Source organism: Argiope bruennichi, chromosome 5 (assembly GCF_947563725.1).
Source record: "Argiope bruennichi chromosome 5, qqArgBrue1.1, whole genome shotgun sequence".
Classification (NCBI taxonomy): domain Eukaryota; kingdom Metazoa; phylum Arthropoda; class Arachnida; order Araneae; family Araneidae; genus Argiope; species Argiope bruennichi.
The window spans coordinates 62,832,542-62,846,597 of NC_079155.1; the positions used below are offsets into that span (position 1 = coordinate 62,832,542).

At 31.4% G+C, this 14,056-nt stretch overlaps 1 protein-coding gene across 2 annotated transcripts in view; it reads right to left on the bottom strand.

Moving 5' to 3' along the window:
- LOC129969677 (uncharacterized) overlaps positions 1 to 14,056 on the bottom strand; it is a 31,343-nt gene extending 17,287 nt beyond the window's left edge. The window contains exon 1 of one of the 2 annotated variants that reach the window (XM_056084336.1): positions 13,900 to 14,056. The gene's annotated coding sequence lies outside the window, so the exon portion shown is untranslated. Of the gene's footprint in view, positions 1 to 13,851 lie in introns of both variants that reach the window. The other variant, XM_056084335.1, reaches the window with a different exon arrangement.

Genomic DNA, 14,056 nt, shown 5'->3' on the forward strand with positions numbered 1-14,056 from the left:
TTGTATAATCTGGTTTAGTTAAAATTGTTTTTTTTTTTTTTTTTGTTTTTTTTTGATTAAGTGAATTTAAATGTTTTGGAAATATTTCAGAAGGAGGAAATATTCAGGATTCATGATCAGATATACCACATCACATGGTTTCTCCTTTATACAGTGGTAATAAAAAACCAGGTTATGGTCAGTTATATGTGTTTGATATCAGTAAAGCCATTGAAAAACGCATGGAGAGAAATGAAGGATGTTTGCTCTCTCTGATGGAAAGATTGTATTCTGTTTTGAGAGCAATCAATCCATTCATCGATTGTTACCTGCAGATGCATCGTATAATTGAAGAAAATCCTGCTACAAATATCAGGATGGTTTTCATGGAGACTAGAAATTTAGATATGCGTAGATATAACCAACCTATTACAAAAATAGAAATTGCAACGATATTTGTTGGAGATAATGGCGAACCACTTGCTAATCGAGCCATCTGTATTTATCCTGCAGGTGACAGCTGCAAAAATATTTCTCTATTAAACCAATGTTGTAATCCTATGGTCTATCCCCTGCTGTTTCCAAGAGGAAAATTAGGTTCAATTTTTATAGTGTACTTTTTGCCTCATATTTTTTATTTCTTTCATTGTTTCTTTCATCTTATTTTGGAATGGACTGAATTTGAATATAGCTGCATTCAGACAATTTTTTTTTTTTTTTGGAAATATCATATTCTTATTCTGTTTCTGCAGCGTAGCTTCCAAATTTGAACAATTATTAAAAAAAGCTCTTTTTTTTTTGTAAAAATCATTTTTTTTTTTAATTTAGTTTCTATGGTATAGTTCTCAAATTTAAAAAATTGTGAGAAAAGCACAATTTTTTTAAAAAATTTGTTTTCTTGGTGGATGCATATAATTATTTAAATGAAAGGTTATTTGTGTTTACGAAAAATTTTGATGCAGGTGATTTTTGCAAGTGTACTTTTTATTTGATATTTCTTATTTCTTTCATTGTTTCATCAAATCATTGTTTATTAAATCTAGTTATATCTGTTGCTAGACTAAAACGGTTTAGTAGATGGCGAGCTAACGAAGAGAGAAGCGATCCGAGAGGAACTGCATTAGCAGCTCCTGGGAGTTGGCGAGCTTAAGCGAAGAGGAGGCGGAGACCCATAATAGTACATAAAATTCAACAAAAACGAAGTTAGCCCGATGTCACTCCATTCTCAAGTAGAACCAGCTGTTATATATTCGAAGGCTGGTGGAAACCGCGTCCCGGCTAGTGTGAAAGGACCCAATTTCAATTTACTATTTCCAAAGTCACAGACCTGACGTTTTGCCTTCCGGTTCAAACCTGCAGGTGTGTAAGGTCCCTTGCTCCTCACCAATTTTCAGTATGCATCATTTTATCTGTAATGATATAAATGTTCCTATGTGCAGGAAAATACTGGAGATCCACTATCCAATTTGGTGTCATCAAATTTTTATGCACAATAAAAATGGATTTTGATACCTGAAAACAAACCTGTCCATTTGAAAATCTTTCATTTGAATTATTAAGTAAAAGGTTTTGCCAGTTTTTCTAGAAATTTGCTTTCATTTGTATGTTTAAAGTAGGAGAATTGTTGTATCTCACATTAAAAGCAAATTTTTTGTCTATTTTTTTCAAATCTTTAAATGGTCGCTTTCAGTATTAGCATGCATAAAGTTAATAGCTACAAAAATAAATAAAATTATAAAAATTGGCAGGCTTAAAAACTAAATGTGCATCATTTTTCATAAATAAGTTTTGTTTAATACAGTCGACAAACACTTAAATGTCCTTTGGGAATGTTTATAAAATTGGTAATATCGTCCTTGAAACCAAATTGTACAGGCAAACCTTGAAAGATATTTTGGTTTCACAGATAAGGTTGATAACGATTTCGCGAGGAGGAAACGAGCTACTTCCTGTGTGCTTTCTGCCCACACAAGTACCATTTATAGTTCAGCAGGGGAAGTTTAACCCTCTGACTACGTACTATTTTAAAATCACTATTTAGATGCGTTGTTTGCTAATAAGTTCAAATATTTTTTAAACAAAGTGAACTGATGCTATATGTTACACAATAATCTATACTTATAATAAAGCTCAATGTGTGTGTGTGTTGGCTCTCTACAGGCCAGACCATTCAACCTACAGCTACCAAATTCGGCACGTGTATACCTTGGAGATCAAGAATGTGCACCTGGGGGTTATTTTTTCAAATTTTTAATTAAAATTTTATTTATTTAAAAATTAAGCGAAATTTTGGCGTGTTTCTGCTATAACTTCCGAAAATATTACCGCACAAAAAATATTTTTACATGAAGTTAAAGATCAAAAATTTATCCTTTAAATGATACCAATGTTTTAACTTTAAAATTAAATTTCTATTTTTAATGAATTTTTAAATAAATATTTTAACTATATTTTTCAACAATTTTTTTCGTACAAAATAAAAATGAAATTTAAGCCGCACGAGCACGTTTCGCATTCATGGGAAAAAATTAGCTTTTTCAAAGTGTTGCCATCACATTGATTAAAGCTCCAATTAAAAATAAATTAAATCTTTTCGGAAATGAAATCTGCAAAAATATAACGTGTCTGTAGGAAATGAAACAAATTGAGAATCTATTAAGAGACCAGTTACTTAAAATATTTAATTGAAAATTGTAGCGAGCGGTAATACTGGCGAACCGGCTGGTCGCCAAAGGCGGCTAGTAATATAATATAACAAAAACCTGTAATCTGAAAAATAAATAATATAAAATGTGAAAAACGTGGGATACAATAGAAAGGGGACTGATTACGGAAATCGCGGGATAAGGAGCTGGTGGCTTAACTAAACAAAACTCAAAATATTTAAAATACACAATTCAAAGTATATCAACAAAATGTTTTAATATTAACGGAAATGAGTTGAGTTATAATGCAAAGATAATTCAAATAGGAAGGCGAAGTATAATTATTGCACCAATAAGCCACAAAACCCACCAAACCAATCAGGATTGGAACATGATCACATTCAAATTATTAATCTGCCTAATTTTTGACATCCAATTTTATTATTATTGGTGTAGTTTTAGCAGGATTCACAATAATCGTTTTGTTAAATGGGAACCTTCAAAATATCAAAAGTAAATTATCGCAAATAGAAAAGCTATAAAATGTGTACCAGAATAGCTTGCGTTCTATTTTTCTTGTTGAAATCCACAACATATGAGCAAATAAAGAAGCAGACAAAGAAACAAATGCACCATTTGACCTTGGAATATTATTTTTTCCGCCTGTATTTAAACTGCCTCTTCTAAACTTCTCATTTTCTTACATTTTTATGAGATGACAGACAAATAAACAATTTATTCTATAAAACACGCTTATGGGGTAGCTATATTTACATAATCAGGTGTACGTTATGAAAACATAAATTATTTGGAAAAAACAGTTACAAATAATAAAATATTAAGTGATATTATTCAACTTTTCCAAAAACATCAATAACTTGTTTGTTGAAGTTTTTACCACTTGCATTAAAAATGATTCGCAGAGCACCAAATTCTACTAGTTAGATTGTAACTACCCAATGTTGCTTAGCTAAATTTAATATTACAATAACATTAACATGGCTTACATTAATTTAGCTTTTACAATATGTTGATTCCGCTTTTTTACAAATGGATTCTTAAGAAGAAGAAAATACAGGTTGGTGATTCGAAGTGAGCAGTGGACTGTACTTTTGCTTAAACTTCTTTATTTAAACTATATACACTCCTTTTGCGGTGAGTACTTCAAATAATACGTGGCTGATTGCGGTTGGCTTTGTTAAGCCTTACAAACTGAAGTTGTTTACAGCTTCTGCGGGGGCTGGGGAGCCGATGCGGGTCAACGTTCTAATGAACTAGAGGTGGGTCGTTCGCGAACGAACGGGTCGAAACGAACGGGTCCTCTAAGTGAACGAACTGAATCGGGTCGCTATCTTCTGAGTAAGTCGTTCGTTCTCGAACGACTGTGTGGACCCGGCTATTTTCGTTCATTAGCTGTGTGGACCTGGCTATTTCCGTTCTCGAACGACTGTGTGGACCTGGCTATTTCCGTTCTCGAACGACTGTGTGGACCCGGCTATTCCCGTTCATTAACTGTGTGGACCTGGCTATTTCCGTTCGCGAACGACGGTGTGGAACTTGCTAATTTCATGCGTGAACCCCTTACAGATAAGAAGACAAATGCGGGAACGGCGGAAATGGCACCTGTTTATTTTCTTCCCCTTTTCTCAATAGGGTCGTAAAACGGTGGGAGCGATTTTGTCTTTTTAACAGTGGTTGCTTCCGTTCCCCCTGTCACTGTTGATTGGTGTTTCAAAAAATTATTTGAAGGTAGATGCTTAATTTACAGTACGCTTTCTGCAGCTACTAAAATCTCTTGCTAAAATGCCGGGTTATCGGAAAGTTTTAATTCAAAAAGAAATTAATAAAATACTCTGTGAAGATTTAGATGAATCTGATTTGATATAAGTGATGAGGAAGATGCTGAATTTGACATTTCAAATTCTTTTCAAGAAGAAAATATTTCTACTTTGTTAGAAAATTATTCTGATAGCGAGGACTATATTGAAGTTTCTGAAAATAGATAACTCGGGACAGATTATTGAATAGAAATCAAATTTGATAGAAAATAAAATTATTTCCATTCCGAAATTCGACCAACTTTTAGGCCCAACACATAATTTACAAATATCGGAAAGTATGTAAAAATAATAAATTAAAAAAACAAGTGAATTAAAATGCTTATTGTTTCAGAAAACTGTGTTTAAAATAGTATTAAGTATTTTTCGAGGCTCAATCTTCTCCCTACCAGTTCTTGAAGTAGTTTTAATTATAAAATAACAAATTAAATATTCCTTCCTTAAAGAATTTTGTAAATCATTTGAAAATTGGCTGATATTATATCTTTTGTGCATTGCTTAAATCAACGAACATAATTAAAAAAAAATGCTAGCAAACGTTCTCTTCTAACTATTATTGTGGGTATGCAGAATCGTTTGGAAGTGAAATAAGAGGTTTTGATTTGGATAATTTTGAGAGGATACATGCAAATTTTAATTGGTATATATCGACCAAAAAAAATGATATTTTTTTCCATAAAATATTATTTACCCTGTGTTACTATTCTATCATTTTAAATGAATAAATTTAGTAATTTTTTAAAATTTACATTGTTAATGAAGTTATTTCTTAGATTTGAATCTACATATATCTTAACAAGTTTTCAACATTAGAATATTATTCTCTTTATATTCTAATAAATAAATGCAAGCAATTGCTTTGGGAATTAAGTAATACAAAATTAAAATTTATAAGAATTGTTAAGTACTTACAGTAAGTTATTTATATCAATAACTTTTAAAATAAACAGGAAAAAAAAAGAAAAAAAAAAAAAAGAAAAAAAACCTCTCGAATGATTAAATTTTCTGATGCAGCAATGATTTTAATAAATATGGAAATATACTATTTCAATGTTATATTTTAGCATCAAACGCGTCTTTCCGTAATTATTAAATTATAATCAAACACAGCGATAAAAAAAAATGGAACGTCTGGAAAATCTTTAGGTAAAACTATAAAGTATTATTAAATTTTGTATGAAATTTCTCTTCTTATATAAAGTCTTGTCCTGATCGATGCTTAGCATAAAGCCATTGAAATTAGGAACATGAAATTTGGGAAGTTATTTTTTGCACGTTAGAGGCATACTAAAAACGGATTTCTCAAACTTTTAATTCAAAATTTACTTTAAAAAATAGAATTTTAATGTGTTTTTATCAAAACATCAAAGCATATTATCGCATAAAAATTATTTTAACACCGTTTTAAAGGTTAAAAAAGAGTCGCATTTGAATAATAAAAATTTTGTTTGGTTGAATGTAATTTTTTAAAAATAATTTCTGAGAAATAAGTGGACACAGTTTATAACAAATACTTTTATTATAATGAAATTCAAAATGATATTTCTTCTTCGAATCATTGAATCGTATTATTTTGCTGCTGTTAAAATAATTATAAAAGAAGAAAAAGGCTTTTATTCTTATTGCTATTTGGTTAAAATTGCTTTTATGTTATACGCAAAAGCACTTTGAGCTAGATGGATGAAATTTGGTATGCGGTCTTCACACCAAACTTGTAGATTTCGATCAAATTTTCTGCAACATCTGTGTATAGGAAATCTGTCTATCTGACTGTTTCAAATATAAGTTAGCATGGTAACTACAAAACGAAGAGAGCTAGATAGTTTGGTACACAGATTTAGTATCTATTGTATAAACATCTGTCAAATTTTGTGCCAAAACCAACAAGGGATTCACCGCATGTCGGTCTGTACTTTCAGATATATGTAAACGCGATAACTCAACAATAACTAATTTGAACTAAAATAATCAAATTTGGTATGTAATTTTGTGACTATAAGTGTAGTTTTGAGTAAAAATTTTGTTTTAATCATTTCTATTAAAAAGGATTTTAAAAACTTAATTAGAACTTGGCATTTTTCTATAATCAATTTCATGGCAGTTTAGGCAGTCGTATGATGATCATACGACTGCCTAAAACTAAAGGTAAGCTTTAGTTTTTAGCTTTATAAGATTGCAAATAAAATTACTTAATTGAACGAGCACTACTTACTTAATAGAATGAGTAAGAATGATTATTTAATACTCTTTCTATCCCAGCCATGTTTGATCGTAATAGTTGTTGCTTCTATAAAAATCACACACAAAATTTGTGGTCATATTGAAAATGCATCATTTGTGGTCATTTGTGCTTCTACATCACTATCGGCATTTTCAGAAATGTTTATGTATATTTTATTTTAATTTTAAGAAATGTTAGGAAAGCTCATAAATCTTTATTGTTAATCTTATAAAAGTTTACTTAAATTTTTTGGTATTAATATTTCTTTCATTTGTATAATTATTTCTATGTTTTTGTCAAATCCAAAAAAGTATAATTTAACAATAGACGATATTGTGCAAATAGAAAAATAAATATTATAATTTAATAATAAGATTTTTTCAGTAAAAACTATATATTGTTATAAAATTAAAAAAAAATTTATGATTAGAAAATATGCAGTTTACATATGCATACTTATACAAAGGTGCTTAAAAGTACTTTACTTTTGCAGCAGATTGTCACTACGCAAGGCAAGAACAATATTTTACTTATCATATTATAAATTATTAAATGATAATTTAAGATATATTTTTCTACTAAAGAGTGAACATAAAAGATGCAAGTAACCATATATAAGAATAAATGTAATAGTATAGCTCTTAAACAATAAAAATCTAATGAAATTTGTGCAAGTATAAAACAATAGGAATATCAAAATTCTAAAAGCTCGAGTTCTAAATGAATCCTGCCCTTAATTACGTAGACACGACTATTGGCATATATTCCAGGAAATAAAAATAAATAAATAAAATTTAAAAATAAAAATAAAAGCTGAATAAATAAATATATAACTAAATGATGATTTATAATGTTACTTTAAAATTTATTGAGCAATATGAAAATGATGTAATATCTCGTAAAACGAAATACTTTTATACTTAGTAAACAGAGCTTAATATTTTATGGAATTATCTAAACGTAATAGGAAACTCCGTACTGCCAAAATAACCAATCATGAAAGATATTTCATAATTAAATAAAAAGTAAAAACGGAAAAAAAACGCCTTTAAAAAACCATTAATTAACACTGTAATCTCAGGTAGTAGAATAACTGAGAAATGATCCAAATTACAAAGCCTGTTCCTTCATTCCCACCTGCGAGAGGGGAAAAAAATCATTAGACTCTATGAATTCCCCCATTCTCTGCTTCTCAGAACGAACTGCATATGGCAAAATAACAGCGCATGCGCCGAGAAGTAAACACTTACAGTAGAAGTCACCTTTCTTTACGAGACTCAATACAACCGGAAATTTCCGGTTTGGCCAGTGACGTAATGAGTGAAAAGCAACAAAGTTGTTCGTTCTCGAACGAAAGAGCCTATTTCATTCGTTCTCGAACGAAAGAGCCTATTTCATTCGTTCCCGAACGAAAGAGCCTAATTCATTCGTTCTCGAACGAAAGAGCTAATTCATTCGTTCTCGAACGAAAGAGCTTAACTCATTCGTTCGAAGAGTCGAAATCGTTCGCGAACGACCTGAAACGAACGGGTCAAATTGGTGAACGAACGATTTTGAGCCGAATCTTTCAAATGAACGAGATTTCCCATCACTATAATGAACCCCTGAAAGACTCGACCGGAAGGGCGGGTAAAGGGGTTGCCGAAATTTCAAGATTGCCAAGTTTGGCGTTAAGCGACATTCGCGTGAACACAGGTAAATAAACCAAAAGGAGCTGCTATAGGACAATATTTGCATTTCACTACCTAAAATACGATGAAGGAGTGATATTTCCATCAATTTATTTAAATGTTTTTGATATTTGATCAACTGTTCTAAGGCTAGATTTTCTAAGCTCAGCCTTTACATTAAGTAATCTAAAATTCATTTTCTTTTAATGTCTCTCATTTTATACAATAAAACAATTGGTAACATGAATATAAGGAATTGGAACAATTGGTAACAAGAATGTTGGTCTTGATGAATATAAGGACAACAGTTCAATAAAATTTATAGAAATCTATCCAAATTATATTCGGGAAATTTCATTAGCTATTATCAATTGCTTTTGATTGTTCGCCTCTTCAAAATCTAGGAGTCGAACTGAAGCAAAGTTATGCTTTTCATCAGGCTTAGGATAAAGTAATTTAAAATGATAGTCGATATGTCCTTGAAAAATAAAACGAAATTAACGCTTCAAATTGAGGATAGAATAGAAATATTTCCTATTTTACCTTTCCATTTTGGCAACCCAACCTGCAATGACAATAGCTTCACTTAGCTTAAAAGAGTAAGATTTTACAATGGTATTTAGAAATTGTTGTTTTTAGATATTAGAATTTGAAACTTTATATGGATGGGCCATCGCCAACTAGAGACTATCATTTTCTTGCTATTATCAGCTCTTTGTTATGTTTCTTGCTATGTCAGCTTGCTCAAGACGGCAAGTATACTTTGCTATTTTACAGTTTAAATTTTGGCCGTCAACCATTCAAAAATATGAAAAACAAATTGATGAACACTTTTAAATGAACTTTTAGCAGTTTATGAAGAATTTGTTCGTAAAAACTTTATAAAAAGGCTTAGACATTTTTACAGCTTAGATATGTTTTAATATGTACTTTATGTACCAATATATGTAATATATATATAATTATGTAATATATATATATAATTATAACTTTAATATGCACTCGCATGGAAACACTTGATTCTCTTTAACTGCGCTATTTTCTTGATATTCTTTACGCAGCTTACTTTACTATTTAATTTACATAACTTAAAAACGTTTTTTGTCATTGATGATTGTGTTGGATCAAGACGAAATTTCCTTCTATAGACTTAACATAGAAACTGATCTGACCTAATAGTTAACAAATGGAGTTAAATGCATTTACTTTCATTATAGGCAATGGTTATGTTTTAATGAATTTGATTATCTCATCTCAACTTTTGAGACACAAAGGTGTCCCAAAAAGGTCAAAGAGTAGTGCAAAACACACATACACACAAAACAAAAACACGTAAGCTTTTTTTTTATATTAGTTGCAAGATGTTTCATTGTATCTATACTAAGTGAAGACCAAAATGCGTTCTAAAGTCCTTGACATAAAAACTCTGATGTGACCTAACAATTCCCTGAATGGGTTAAACGCGTTTTATTTATTTATACGTCAGTGTTGAGTATCAATATATATAAAGACACCAAAATCGTCCAAAAAGGGGTACAAAGTGGTGCAAGAAAATATTTGATGGCTTTTTCATATTAGATATTATTTGACAGAATCAAAAGATTAAAATTTCTAGTATCTCTGTCCAATAATTAAACTTTTTCAATGAGTTAATATTAAACAGACCACTTTGGATTGGATACCCTACCTAAACATGAGATAAATATACGGGTGTTATCTGCAGAGAACAGGACCATAATGATAACTTCCTTTTTTAGAAACAAATGGATGAGTCGGAAGATATCTACCGTCTCTAGGAAAGGAAAATGACCTTGTCTAGATACGCAGGCGAGGACACAGAGACCAGTGAACTGGAACCGTGATTTCATGTAAGATTTTGTACATGGCATCATTCTTTATTAATCCACAGGTGGTTATCAAAATAATGGAAATACCATAGATTTATAAAGAATCCTTTATTAGTATGGTGTAGGACCGCCTTTGGCATATAATACAGCTTGAATTATCCTATGAATCGATTCATACAAGCGTTGAATAGTGTTTAGAGAAATATTGTACCATTCTTCCTGGAGATATTGTGAAAGTTCTGGGAGAGATGCCGGTGAAGGATATCGATTGCGTAATGAAAGCTCTAAAATAGACCACAACGGTTCAATTATATTGAGGTCAAGTGACTGTACAGGCCAAGTCAAATGCTTCATCCTCGTGTTCATCAAACCGTGACTGGACAAATCTTGCTGCATGAATAGGAGCATCATCATCCTGGAAAATTCCATCTCTTGCAGGAAACAAAGTTTGCATCATAGAATGGACCTGGTCAGCTAAAATTTCTCTATACTTCTTCCCAGTGATTCTTCCTTTCAGGGTTACGATTGGTCCAGCAGAAAACCACAACATAGCTGCCCATATCATGACAGATCCACCTCCATGCTTGACAGTTGGAAGAAAACAATCACGATCATACGTTTGTGCAGGTGTCCTCCAAACGTGTACACGTCCTGTTGTAGGAAAAAGTGTGAAACACGATTCATTAGACCAGACTTTCTTTCACTTATCAATCGACCAGGTTTTATGAGTGTGACACCACTATAGACGGCGTTTACCTTTAACATCTGTGACAAGTTGCTTGGGAATTGCTGCTCCGCCATGAATTGTCTATTTATAGAGGTGCCTTCTAACTGTAATCACTGACACTGGAGAATCCAGATGGGTATTGAACTCTGCGCTCACTTTTGCTGTTCGCTTTTTAGACATAACAATTAGTTGCTCGCTTTTTAGACACAGCAATTCGCTTCAATACCCGTCGGTCTCTTTCACTGAGCTTCTCTTTCCTTCCACTATTTTGCTTTGCCGAGTTTGTCTTGCTGTGTGTATGCTGTCATAACTTAAGAGATCACACCTCTAGAAACGCCTAAAAGTTGGGATGCTTCGGTCACACTTGCTCTAGCTAGACAGGCTCCTACAATTTGGCCTCTTTGAAAATCTGAGAGGTCCGACATTTTACGCTTTTGAAAAAAATCCAAGAATTACAGAATTTTAATAAATCTAACGCATACTACCAGAATATATACATTGCTATTTATATATATAAAAAAAACTGGTTTCTATTATTATATTTTAATGCTTACGAAGCGCATTCAAAAATGTCACTTTTATTCACAGCTGTTTCCATTATTTTGATAACCATCTATATAATGAATCTGGTGGAAAATTTCGTAGATAAAAATAGGACCACGCCAGAAGCCATTGTTTGACCTTCTAAATGGACTGACCTTCTAATTTCTTCTTTGTAACTGGATATATGTTTTGTTTGATGTTATTAAAGGAAAGGTACAGGAAAAAAGTGTTTAAAAATCGTATGATATAAGAATTTCTATGTTAATTCAAAATTATAATTTTTAGAATTAAATTTTATACACCGTCTCCGTTAAAATAATATTTAAATTCAATTTTTATATGCATTTTGTCTGTCTTGATAAAGAACAAAACATAACAAGATGAATTATAGTTTTCTGTATTAAAAGAGAGAGGGGGGGAATACGAATGGAATTCCGGTAAATTTAACCTTTAGAAAAGATAGTCCCCTCGGGGGAGCCTGTAACCCCTAGAGGGCGCGTTCCCAGGTGGCGGATTGGGGAATGCCTCCATTGTTTTTCCTTTGGGTGGTAGAAGGGAAATAAAATACCTTCCGCGGACCAACAGGTAGAAGTCCAACCTCCCCGGAAGTTATGGCAACCCCACTCTTCCATGAATAGTGCAATATTATTGTCTAGTCTTAATGCTACTGCGTACGGGGCAGCTAAAGCTTCGTGTTCTGCATTTAGCCATTTTATACACTTTTGGACAGATCTAATCCTATTGCACTACTGGACAAGACAACAACAGAAAAGATAGTTGGCAATCGAAAACGTAATGTGCAGAGTTCTAATTTATATTTCCATTAACAAAAAGTTTTTGATGACATATTTCAATAAATACATTTAGATTGCACAGACCCGCGCCGTCTATATGTTCAAAGTCACGCGGTGCACGATGGTGCCTATTCAAAATGACGCCAAATCAAAATGTCGCCTAATCAAATGGCCTCTTTAAAAAAAAAATACCTTCAAAAAATCAAATTTAATTTTTCATTGTATCTAAGTTGGTGGTGAAATTCTAATACTTGTTAAAACAAGCTGTCTGCTTAGCTGCTTCTCTGAGCGGACCTATTCTCGTTCTTGTTCAAACGCTCCTAAAAATGAAAAATGATACCGATGTATATACGGGTAGACGTGGTCGAGAAACTATTTTTACCTTATTTTGCATCTAGTACGGATTGTTGCAAATGTAATCATTTGTACAATATTTGTCTTTTCAAATTTAACAATGGAATCTTTATCAGATACGAAGTGATCGAGCCGGATAGATGCGACAACTCTTTGAAAATTTAAATTAGGAAAGGTTTTTGATGCTCTGTATGAAATAATCTGAAAAAAAATTGACATCATCCTAAAAAAATCAGACCACAACTTTAGGGAAAAAAGTTTAAAAATTTAATTTTATATGTACAGTTGTTTTATGGTACAAAATATGCTAAACAAACTTACCGCTGTTAGCAATATTCTTCAAATTAAATATTTTATTAGTATTCAAACATATGAAAATTTAAATAAATTAAAATGTTTCTAAATGAAAAGCAAAATCTCCGCATTAAGAAGTTTTTAAATTTTTGTGAAATATTTAACTTCAATAAATACTCTGAAGAGGATCACTTTAATTGATGCAAAAAAAAAAAAAAAAAAAAACTGGAAGAAATATTTATATGAAAAAAAAAATCAAAAATCATATATAGTACGGAACTTATGGAAGAAGGTTTCGCAAAACTTGGGGGAAAAAATTTGTAAAATTTGTGGGTTGAAATTCTAAGATATTGTTACGTTAAGATAAGATAAGATACGTTCTAAGATATATTCTAAGATAGATACGATATTGATAATTTACTTAACTCCTTCCCTAACATTTACATTGCTTTAAGTATTTTATTAACATTTTCAGTCTCGGTAGTTATAGCAGAGAGATCATTCTCAAAACCGAAAATATTTTACAAAAATCACCTGAAATCTGCAATGGATCAAGAAAGATTAGCAAATTTTGGAATTATTTCTATTGAAAGTTATATTTTACAAAAATTACATACAGATTTACTTATAAATGAATTCGCTAATATTTAACTTGCTATCGTTAAGCGTGAATTCATTTTCGTGTGTTTTTGAAATTTTCTGTAATGCATTACAGAATAATTAATTTTATTTTAGTTAATATTTAAGGATTTCCTTTTGTTTAATTTAATGCTTTTATCATGCTGGTATTTCACGTTACTAACATATAAACATTTAAATAAACCTTGCATTAAAAATGAAAAAAAAAAAAAAAACTAAAGAATTTTAGTTGTATAAGTTGAATAATGAAAGAAATAAATGTGTTAGCAACAAGCTAATTATTAACCTTAGATTAATTACCTTGCTTCCATAAAGGTGAAAAAAGCCACTGAAAGTAGTTTTACTAACCTCGCCTTTTCGTTTTACTGTCTCATTACGGAGCGTTTTGAGTTTCGTTGAATAGTGGACTACCTTGGGCAATGCCAGTACAATCACAAGTATTCAGATTTTTTTTTCCGAATCGGAGACCGAGCCAAGGCGGAAGTTATAACATAAGCAAAAGCGT